Source organism: Lygodium microphyllum, chromosome 12 (genome assembly GCF_053477565.2).
Source record: "Lygodium microphyllum isolate KBCC chromosome 12, Lygodium_microphyllum_v1.1.10, whole genome shotgun sequence".
Taxonomy (NCBI): Eukaryota; Viridiplantae; Streptophyta; class Polypodiopsida; order Schizaeales; family Lygodiaceae; genus Lygodium; species Lygodium microphyllum.
This window is the reverse complement of record NC_141146.1, coordinates 89,573,814-89,584,821: the sequence shown is the minus strand read 5'-3', so window position 1 is coordinate 89,584,821 and position 11,008 is coordinate 89,573,814.

Genomic DNA, 11,008 nt, shown 5'->3' with positions numbered 1-11,008 from the left:
ACTTGACTTCGTAGGGTATTACCTTTAATGATGAGGTTACTCCACTATTTTTGCTTGGGACTCTAAGTGAGTCATGGGATGTATTCTACATTGCCTTATGTGCTCCTGCTACTATTTTGGACTTGCCTAATGTAGAGAGTGCTCTTCTGCAGGAAGAGATTAACCATAAGAACTTGGATGCCTCTCGTGTGTCGCATGCTTTGACTATTAGAGACAGAGATGGTAATGGAAAGAATGATCGTGGAAATGGCCGTGGTAGAGACTCACAGAAGTCTAGGTCTAAGTCACGTGGTAAGTCGCATAGCAAGTCTCGTGGGAGAAATGCTAATGTGACATGTCATCATTGTGGTAAGAAGGGTCATATACGCCCACAGTGTCATGAGTTGTGCAATGAGAAGCACAAAGAGAAGGGAAAAAACAAAGTACATGGACAGTCCTCTGATCGCAGCATTATACATGCGAAATCCAGTGTGAAAATCAAGGAGATAAATGTCATGCAGACTGATGACTCTGATGGGGAGTACATACTTGTAGCTAGTTCTTGTGATGCTACATTTAGACTGATGACTCCTATGGGAAGTACATACTTCTAGCTAGTTCTTGTGATGCTACATCATTGACCGATGTTCACTCTATGTATGTGTAGTGCTAGCTTTTGGATTCTGGTGCTTCATTTCATGTTACACCATGCCGTGAGTGGTTCCACTCCTACCGCATTGTCTCTGGGGTTCAGTTCGCTTCGGTGATGACATGCCACTTGCTATTGTTGGCATTAGAGATGTACGGCTACAGTTCTCTACTAGCAGTACCTTTATGTTACAGAATGTACGTCATGTACCTACGCTTACATGCAGTCTTATGTCTGTAGGGCAGCTTGATGATGCTGGGTTTCATGTTTCATTTGGGATTCCGCCTAGAAGATCACCCGTGGCAGACTTGTGCTTGCTAGAGGTGCCAAAGCTGGTAGCCTCTATCCTTTTATAGTTGATGGGTCCTCTATTGATCATGTTTTGTCAGTGGGTTCCATCCCACATGTATCTCTTTGGCATGCCCATTTGGGCCATATGTCCTTGAAGTGAATGAAAATGCTTTCTGGTTTGCAGTACTTACCGCTCCTTGACTGCGCATGTTTTGATTCATGTGAGCATTGTGTTTATAGTAGACAAACTAAGAATACACATAAGAATTTTGGTAGGACATGCATGAGTGAGCCCCTAGCATTAGTACATTCGGATGTCTGTGGACCCATACCCTATCAGTCTATAGGTGGTGCAAAGTATTTTGTGACGTTCATTGACGATTTTTCGCATTAAGTTTGGGTTTACCCCATTAAGCTTAAGTCCAAAGTCTTGGTTTTGTTTCAGAGATGGCTTACATTGGTTGAGAACCAGACTGGGCATAGGCTGAAATGCCTTAGGAGTGATAATGGGGGAGAATATGTGTCACGTGCCTTTGAGCAACTGTGTGACGAGAGGGGTATTAAGCGTCAATTGACTGCCCCCTATACCCCACCCCAAAATGGTTTGGTTGAGTGGATGAATAGAACCATCCAGGAGCATGTACATAGTATGCTTAGCCATGCATGCTTACCATAGAGATTTTGGGCTAAGGCAGTCATTACAGCTGTGCATGTCATAAATAGATCACCTTCTAGTGGTTTGGATTTCCAGGTTGCAGAGGAGGTATGGACTGGGAAACCTCCATTTTATGCGCATCTACGTGTCTTTGGATGTGAGGCATTCTACCATGTGCCCAAAGACAAGCGTACTAAGTTGGATCCTAAGAGTGTCAAATGCATTTTCCTTGGCTATGGGGATGCAGGCAAGATGGGTTACCGCCTCTGGGATCCGCAAGCACGGAAAGTCATCCGCAGCCATGATGTAGTCTTCCATGAAGACAAGACGCATAGGCAGCCTGAGAAGGTGGTAGAGATACGTAGGGTTATATTCCAGGAGGAGCCACGTGCTCCTGCACAGCCAGTTGGATAGCTTGCAGCAGCAGTTGGTACACATGGCCAGGGTGTTGGACCGGCCGTAGAGCCTACTGTGAGATTATCTACTAGAGATAGACATCCACTTAATATATTTGAGCCCTCGATGCATTATGTCTTGGTTATAGATACAGGAGAGCCTCTCACCTATGATGAGGCTCTGCGTAGGGGTGACAGTCACTCCTGGGAGAGGGCTATGCAGTCTAAGATAGACTCCCTGCACAAGAATATGACTTGGGATTTGGTTGCATTGCCTCAGGGCAAGAAGGCTTTGCCATGCAAATGGGTGTACAAGCTAAAAAGTACCCCTAGAAATCCCAAGCCAGCTTATAAGGCAAGACTTGTCACTAAGGATTTTAAATAGGAGCATGGAGTTGACTTTGATGAAGTCTTTTCTCATGTGGTCAAGATGACCACCTTACGCTTGGTTTTGGCCTTAGTCGCGTAGCTTGACTTGGACTTGTACCAGATGGATGTCAAGACTGCATTCTTGCATGGGGATTTGTATGATGAGATATACATGCAGTAGCTTAAGGGCTTTGCAGAACCTGGCAGGGAGTACCTAGTGTGCAAGTTGAAGAAAAGTCTTTATGACTTGAAGCAAGCACCTAGGGAGTGGTATCATAAGTTTGATGCCTTTATGCAGTCAGGGCTACAACAGAAGTGCTATGGATCCGTGTCTTTACACGAAGAAAGCCCGTGATGGCTCATTGCTTATTTTGATACTTTATGTGGATGATATGCTAATAGTAGGGAAAGCTCATGATGAGCTAGATACTCTTAAATCTTAGCTGAAGAAGAGCTTTGAGATGAAGGATTTGGGACAGGCCTCTCACATTCTTGGTTTAAGTGCGACAGGCATCATGGACACCTCTACCTCTCACAAAGGGAGTACATTCATAAAGTCCTTGAGCGTTTCTGCATGTAGGACATAAAGCCTATTGGCTGTCCATTACCTTCTTATGTGAAGGTTTCACAGGCCGATTGTCCACAGACAGATGAGCAAAGGGCCGAGATGGCCAAGATCCCTTATGCATCAACCATGGGCAGTTTTATGTATGCCATGATAGCCACGCGTCCAGATATTGCCTTTGCAATTGGTATTGTGGCACGCTATATGGCTTCACTTGGCAAAAAGCATTGGGATGCCGTAAAGAGTATCATGAGATACCTAAAGGGCACAACAAATATGTGTATTTGCTATGACAGCCAGGATATAGGAGTTGTGGGCTACACAGACTCCGATTATGCAAGTCATGCAGATAGTAGGAAGTCCACTTCTGGCTATGTCTTTACCTATGCTGGAGGTGTTTTTTCTTGGATGTCTAGGGTTCAAAAGTGTATGGCTCTCTCTACCACTGAGGCCGAGTATGTTGCGGCCACTGAGGCTTGCAAGGAGGCCATATGGTTGGGCCGTTTGGTTTGTTAACCGGAAGATGAACAAGGCAGAAAATGTGAAAAAGCTAAAGCAGAAGACAAAGGCCAAGGCAAAGTGAAACGGAAGACAAAGACGCACAAGGAGAAAAATCCTAAATAAGGGAACAAGGCGCACAAGGAAAAGTGCAAGTCAATTCTTTTGTAAAAGAGCACAAGCGCATCATGGTTTAATTCAAGGAGCGCCAGGCTCTCACCTGTGCAATTTGTAAATGTAGACAGGCGGTGGAAAGGAAGCTAGGAAGATAGCGGGTTGACCAATGCCCCTGCCACTTTCCAACGCCTCATGTGCACCATCTTTAAGGACATGCTTCGCAAGGAGTGAGAGGTCTTTGTCAATGATCTGTGTGTCCATTCGACCTGGATCGAACACTTAGACAAACGCCGCACAGTCTTTGAACGGTGCCACTTATATCGTCTCTCCTTGAACCCCTTGAAGTGTCAGTTTTGGGTGAAGCACGGATGCATCTTAGGACACGTGGTGTCGAAGAACGGCATTGCCACTGACTTCTCGAAGGTCAGGGTTATTGTTGACCTTCCACCCCCAATTAATTACAAGGGAGTTCAATGCTTCTTAGGTCACACAGGATACTATCGGTGGTTTGTGCTGAACTACGCGCTGATCACCAGGCCATTGTACAAGCTGCTGATTGTCTTCGAGTGGACCAAGGCATGCCAACAGGCATACGAAGAATTGAAAAATGCTCTAACAACAGCACCAATTCTAGGAGCCCCAAATTGGACCATTACCTTCCACGTACATATCGATGCTTCTAAGTTTGCCATGGGGGTAGTGTTGTGCCAACCTGGTGAGCATAACTTAGATTATCCAGTGAGCTTTGCTAGCAGACAACTCACTGAGATGGAGATGAATTAATCGACAACAGAAAGGGAGGGATTAGTCATGGCATTCGCTGTGAAGAAATTCTGGCATTATCTATTGGCCACACCTTTCATCTTCTTCGTGGACCATCAAGCCCTGCTCTATTTAATGAACAAACCTTGTGCTACAGGACGCATAGCTCGATGGCTCGTCCTGCTCCTAGAGTTCGATTTCTCCGTGGTGGTACGAAAGGGAAAACAGCATTACATGGCTGATCACATGTCCCGTATACCCACAAGAGAAGCCACTGGACAAGGCATCTTTGACGAGTTACCTGACGCCCACTTATTCCACCTGTCCAGCGAGAGAGATCTATTTAAGGCTGGTCTGACGCCATACTGGGTAGACGACATAGTCCAAGTGCTCGAGCACGGACTACTTGAGCGACCAATAGAAAAGGCACGACTTAGGCGCTTGATCCTGAAGATCCAGCCCTACCAACAGCTGATTGTAGGCCAATTCTACAGGCTGAGACAAGACGGATTGCTGTGTAGGTGTGTGTGTGAGCATGAGATGCATGATGTGCTCTCAGAGGCACACAACGGCATTGCAGGAGGACACTTTAGCAGAGACACGACAGTACGGAAGGTGCTCCAGTCCCAACTATGGTGGCCCACACTTTTTCGTGACGCCAAGCGATTCGTCAAGCATTGTGACGAGTGCCAATGGAAAAAAGTCCCGATCCGTAAGAATCAAATGGAGTTAACCCCAATTATTGCTCACCAACCCTTCGAAAAATGGAGAATTGACTTCATAGGACCCATCAGCCCCGCGGTGCAGTACTCACAAGCCAAGTACATCGTGGTAGCCACGAATTACCTCACGAAATGGGCAAAGGCAAGAGCCACACAAAAAAACGACGTTAGGACGACTGCCAAGTTCTTATGGGAGCAAGTGATCTCGCGCTTCGGTTGCCCCATCAAACTGGTTAGCGACCAAGGCACACACTTCATCAACGAAGTGATAGCACATCTCCTATCCACCTTTCTTATCATCCATCGCAAATCCTCACCATACTACCCTCAGGCTAATGGCCAGGCAGAATCAACTAACAAAATTCTTATCAACGTCCTGACTAAAGTAGTCTCAGTCTCACGAAGCGACTGGGACAATAAGTTGATGGCAGCCTTGTGGGCCTATCGTACAGCTTATAAAACGACCGTCAGCCAAACCCCCTTTAGGCTGACCTATGGAACTGAGGCAATTCTACCATTAGAATTCTTCGTCCCTAGCCTGAGAATAGCACTCCAAGAATGATGGGAAGGGAAGGAGGCATGGGCGCAATGCCTAGTCGAGTTGGAATGCCTATCAGAGACTCGTCTTCTAGCCACCCACGCGCTTATCTGCGAGAAAGGCCGATGAAAGAGCTGGTTTGACAAGCATGTCAAGCAACGGGAGTTTGAACAGGGTGGCTTAGTGCTCCTCTACTCAGTTAAAGGACATAAGCAAAAGATGAAATTCAGAGGTCTCGGACCCTTCAAGGTTCGGGCAATCAGTCGAACCGGTAATGTCGAGTTTGAGACCCTGGACGGTGAAGGAATAGGCTTCTTCAATGGCAGTCGTGTCAAGAAGTACTTCCCTCCCGCTCATCCTTTGCATGAGCCACCAATGTTAGAACCGCCGGTCAAAAATTTGAGCAGCCACAATCACTGAAATCAACGAAGATGATGAGGAAGCTGTAGAACCCACCTACCTCCGTGTGAGGGTCACTGCCAAGCAAACATGCGCTTTCAACGCCTTGATTGATGAGGGAGCAGACTTCAATGTCTTAATGCACAAGCATTGGATCCAACTTGGCAAACCACTACTTCAATCCACAACTGCCAAATTAAGCCATATGGGGCTCAATCTTACGCACTTCTCGGCAAGTGCAGAGTCGCCGTTTCTATCGAGTCTGAGACTGTTCCAATGTTGTTTTACGTGTTTCCCAATGCTACAGACGCAGGCATGGAGTCACTGCTCGGGCAAACCTTCAAAAAGTAGACTCACTGCAATGTTGATTATGAGTCGCAGTGCATCCACCTAGCAATCGGCAACGTGCGCATTGTCACAGCTTTCAGCAAGGGCTGCGCGACACCATCACCGTCCGCAGGGCCACCGATAGAAACATCCGTAGGCAAGATTAAGGAGGGGGGTAGTGCGCGTCCGCCGCTCCCCGACTTCCATAAACCGCAGCCCACAACAACCAAAGCAAGGACCCAACAGCCTCGCTTTCAATGGGTGCCTAAACAGTCGCAACAACTGCCTAGGAGTCGACGCACCTATCCGCATAAGACCCGGAACTCTAAACCTAGGAGGCCAAGACGCAATCACCAGAAGCGCCGCGTGATTAAGCAAATATGGGTCCCTAAAACCCTCTTGCGTGCGCAAGGCTACTATGAGGGAAATGCCTCACTGTGGATCCGCACTGGTCATATGCCACCCTCAAGCTTGATCAGCCCACGCCCCCCAACACCTCAAGACCATAGGTTGCAGTGCTCTCCAGAGCCCCAGCCATCTGACTCATCTATGCTTCGGCCCAAGAGAGTCGCGCAAACCTATCGGCCTAAGCACTAGCCACCGTCACAGGTGGCATCATCCGACCAAGTCAATCCGACTCTCTGCAGCAAAGCCGACTGCAGCAGCCCAGCTGCTATGATTGACCCTAACCCGCCCATCTTCCAAACAGCCCGGTTGTTGCAAGCTTAAGAAAACTCCCAACCGCAACTATGTACAGTCAAAGTCTCTAGTTCTAGCAAACCTCAACCGCCCGTCGGCCTTACGCCCTCCTATGAACGGAAGTCATTTCTAGCGCTAGCCGCTGACCTTGCAGAGGACATCGGAGATGATGTGGTGGACTGCATCAAACAGCTCGATGGCACCTTCATGTCGCTAGCCCTCAGCTATGACTGCTTGGACTTGGGTCTATTAGAGGAACCCTTTGTAACGGAAGTGCGCAATATGCCTTGCTCTTGGGAGACTTTTGAATTCACCTTTGCACAGGCTTCTCGCTCTACTCCTGAGTTGCTCGGTAGCGAGGTCTCCAAAGAGCAAGCCATTAAGCAACGTCTCATTACATCATACGATCCACGGACCACTTCTGCTATCACTGACCAAGAGATCGCAAGGTTATCCCACCTTGCTAATACTGGATCACCCTTCTTGAGGCAGTGGTACGCTCTTAGGTTGCAATGGGAGGTTGACGGATGTCGCATAATGACCAACGCCGAGCAATGCCGAGCCATCAAAACAGCCAAGTATGATCCCACTTACGTCGCGCCTACCTTGTATAGAGTGTTAACCACTCTCCGTGGGCAACCCATGGCCGAGCACATCAAGGGGCACCCCTACCTTGACTGCCTCCTAACAGAGGAAGAGCTCCACATTGCAAGTAGGGTCGATTCTGGCAATCTCTTAACTGATGTTCTGACATATTACATCACACATGTCGGTATCCGCCCATTCGAATTAGACAGGGAAGCTCAGCTAGAGTATAACCCCAACTTCTACGCCTGGCTCCTACACAAATAGACCGACGCCCTTTATGCTGAACGCCCTTGGCCTCTCAACCTCCAATCCTGGGATGGATTCTTCTCGTTCCAAAGGGGGAAGGGGGTAATAAGGTGGAACGTAAAAAATAAACAAGGGAAATCTAAAAAGTAAACCAAGTATGAAACGTCAGTTAAATTTGAAATGCAAGGGTAAGATGTGATGGTAAAAGTCTGAAAAGCAAAGTTAAGGCTATGTTCAATAAAATCTGCCACGCTTTTATTCCTCCAGCAAATTAGTTGTCAAAAAGCACTAAAAGTGGAAATGGCTGAACTTGCAGATAGCGATCACGGCAAGCCAGGACAAAGCGGGCAAGCTCCCCTTATCGGAGGAGGAGCAAGCGAAGTACGGCCTTACAGTGGAGACGAGAGCCTTCAACCAGTTGAAGTTTCGTCATGTCTTCAACCTTGAAGACGTGGCCATCGAAGAGTCGGCAGTACGCCAAATCATAGATCAGTGCCACCTGCAAAAGTACTTGGACGCAGTGGGCCAGAGGGTGGACTACACCCAGTGCGCTGACTTCTTGCGCACCTTCAATAGGAACAGAGGCACCATCACGGTGCGCGACAATGAAGCCACCAGACAAGTGCAGATCGAGCTGACCCCCGAGTTGGTGGAAAAGGCACTAGGGCTGCCGAATAAGATGGAAAGAAAGCCGAAAAGAGACATCTACGCCATGTTGGGAATGGACAAGGTGAAGGTCCATACAATTATGGGATTAGCCTGGCGGACATCCCCAACCCAGAAATCCAGTTGCAGGCAAAGATGGTGCACGCCTTGTTCTCAAGCCAGAGGTACAACAGCATAATGAGCCGAATCAATGTACCTCTGCTCGACAGCATTGTGGCGCAATCGCTAGACGAGGTGAACCTTAATGGGTTTGTGAGGAAAACAATAGAGGCTTCGGCTAAGGCCATGGCAACAGGAGGAAGAGCCGTTGGAGGGGAGTCCTCGTCGTCCCGATCAACCCGCAAGGCATCATCCTCCAAAGCCGCAACCATAGGGTTTGGAGGTGTCCTTACAGCCATCATCCAAGAAGCACTAGGGCAAGGACGAGAAGGAGGAGACAAGAAGGGAGGCGACGAAGGAAGTGACGAATCACCTTCACAATCACCACCTCACACAGAAGAGCAGCGAAGGTCATCAAATGAAACGAAGACGGACGCAGACGAAGAGGGAGAATCCCAGAGCACCCCACAGAGGCACGCGGAACAACGAACCAAAGCCCTGCATGGAAAAAGGGAAGAGGAGTGAAAGAAAAAAGAAAGATCGATCTGGAGAGGGCTCGAAGGGAGTCAGTCAAGGATGAGGAGGAGAGAAAAAAGAAAACCGAAGAGGAGCTGAGAAGGAAGGAAGAGGAAGAAATAGAGCTGGCCACCTGTCGCTCCATCGAGGAGCAGCACAAAAGAGATGAGGAAGGCGCAGAGAGCCCGCACCGAACGGAGGCACCTGGTTCCAGTACCAGTGTGCCGAAAATCGCACCCCTGCCCCCAGCAGAAGGAAAAGGAAAAGATCTGATGATGCCAACTCTCCCCCTCTTCATACCTTCCATGCCAGTCACTCCTATCATGATGACACCCACTGCCACCGCCACCCAAGGCTCCACCCAAAAGTCGATGAGAGCAACGTGGTCACTTGGCTACAATTCCTCGTGGAACGGGAGCTAGCAAGAGAAGCGGCCATGGCCACCCCAGCATCAGGAGTCAAAAGGGCAGCCACGGCTGAACTAGAGCCAAGGCCGGAGCTGAAGAGGCAGAAAACAGAAGACGTTGTCACCACCACCACCATGCCCCACCCCCCACCTCCAACAGGCCAATACGACGAATATGTTAAGGAGTTGCTCTCGCAGTTAGAAAGGGCCAGGGAAGAAAGGAGGACAGTCATGGAGGAGCTGGCAGCAGAACGAGAATCACGAGCCGCTCTCCAGCTGGAGAGAACAAAGCAGATAACAAAATACCAATGGGAGATCGCTGCGCTCAGGGAGGAAGCCAACAATAAGGATGCAGAGGAATTAAAGGCCTTGAAGGAATGTGACGTTGCTTGGGAAGGAATGAGAAAAATCTTGATGGAGCGTCTCAACGGGGAGAGGGAGACCAATGCTCACCTGCAGCGCAAGAATGATCAGCTATCTGCAGTCAACCTGGAAGCACAAAGCCAGCTTGACAAGATCAGACAGGAGGCTGCAGAGCTGGACCAGTTAAGGGAAGAGCAGGTGCGAAGGATGCAGGTGAAGCTGGACCAGCTCAATGCACAGATCGCAGATGAACTCCAGGAGTAGTCCCGCCTGCACCGTGAGCTCGAGGCCCAGCAGCAACAACTCATGGCTATGACCCTCCATCAGGGGGAGAGCCTAGAAGATATGGAAAAAAGAGCAAAAGAATGGGCTGATCACAATGAGGGGAGAATCTGGGACTTAGCACGCTGGCTAGCCAAAGCCGAAGGAGATAGGGTGCTGGTTGAGAATCAGGCAGAGGTAGCCCAGCTCTCCATGATAGCCCAACAGCACACCTTCCTCAATACACTGCTCCACTCCACCAAACCAGAAGGAAATGAAGACAATGATCAGCTGCAGAAGAAGCTAACCATTGCGTGCAGAGCTCTAACAACAGGCATGCACGTGCCACTGCAGCTAGGAGACCCGCCGCAGAGCCTAGAGGAGCAAAGAAGATATCTTGCACAGGTAGGCCTGACGGCGCAGGAAATAGATAAACTCGGTTTCACAGAGGCGAAGGCACAAGAAGACATGCAAGCAGAAGGGGGTGAACCGGAGTTCGATCTGGGACCTCAGGAGGAGGAATACGTCCCACCACCCCCCCAGCCACAACAAGCGAAAGTGCAGACCCCTGATACGTCTGCTAAGAGAAAAGCAGCCCAGGCTAACCGCAGGAAAGAAATGGTAGAGAAGGCAAGGAAAAAGCTGAATGTTAGACCTATTCCAAGACAACCTACCCCTCTCCTACCGCGCCCTCAAGATCCCCCTGCTGAATTCCATGCCGAATTAATTATCCGGGAACAGCAGGAATATAACCGTGACCCCTTCGACTTGAGCTTTGAGTTTTCCACTACCTTGAACAAAGTACTGCCCATTCAACTTGTAAATGACATCATCACTATGGGTGCAAGGCTCAAGGCCAAGTGGTTAGCGGAGCGAGAGGCCCACCCAACTGCTGGGG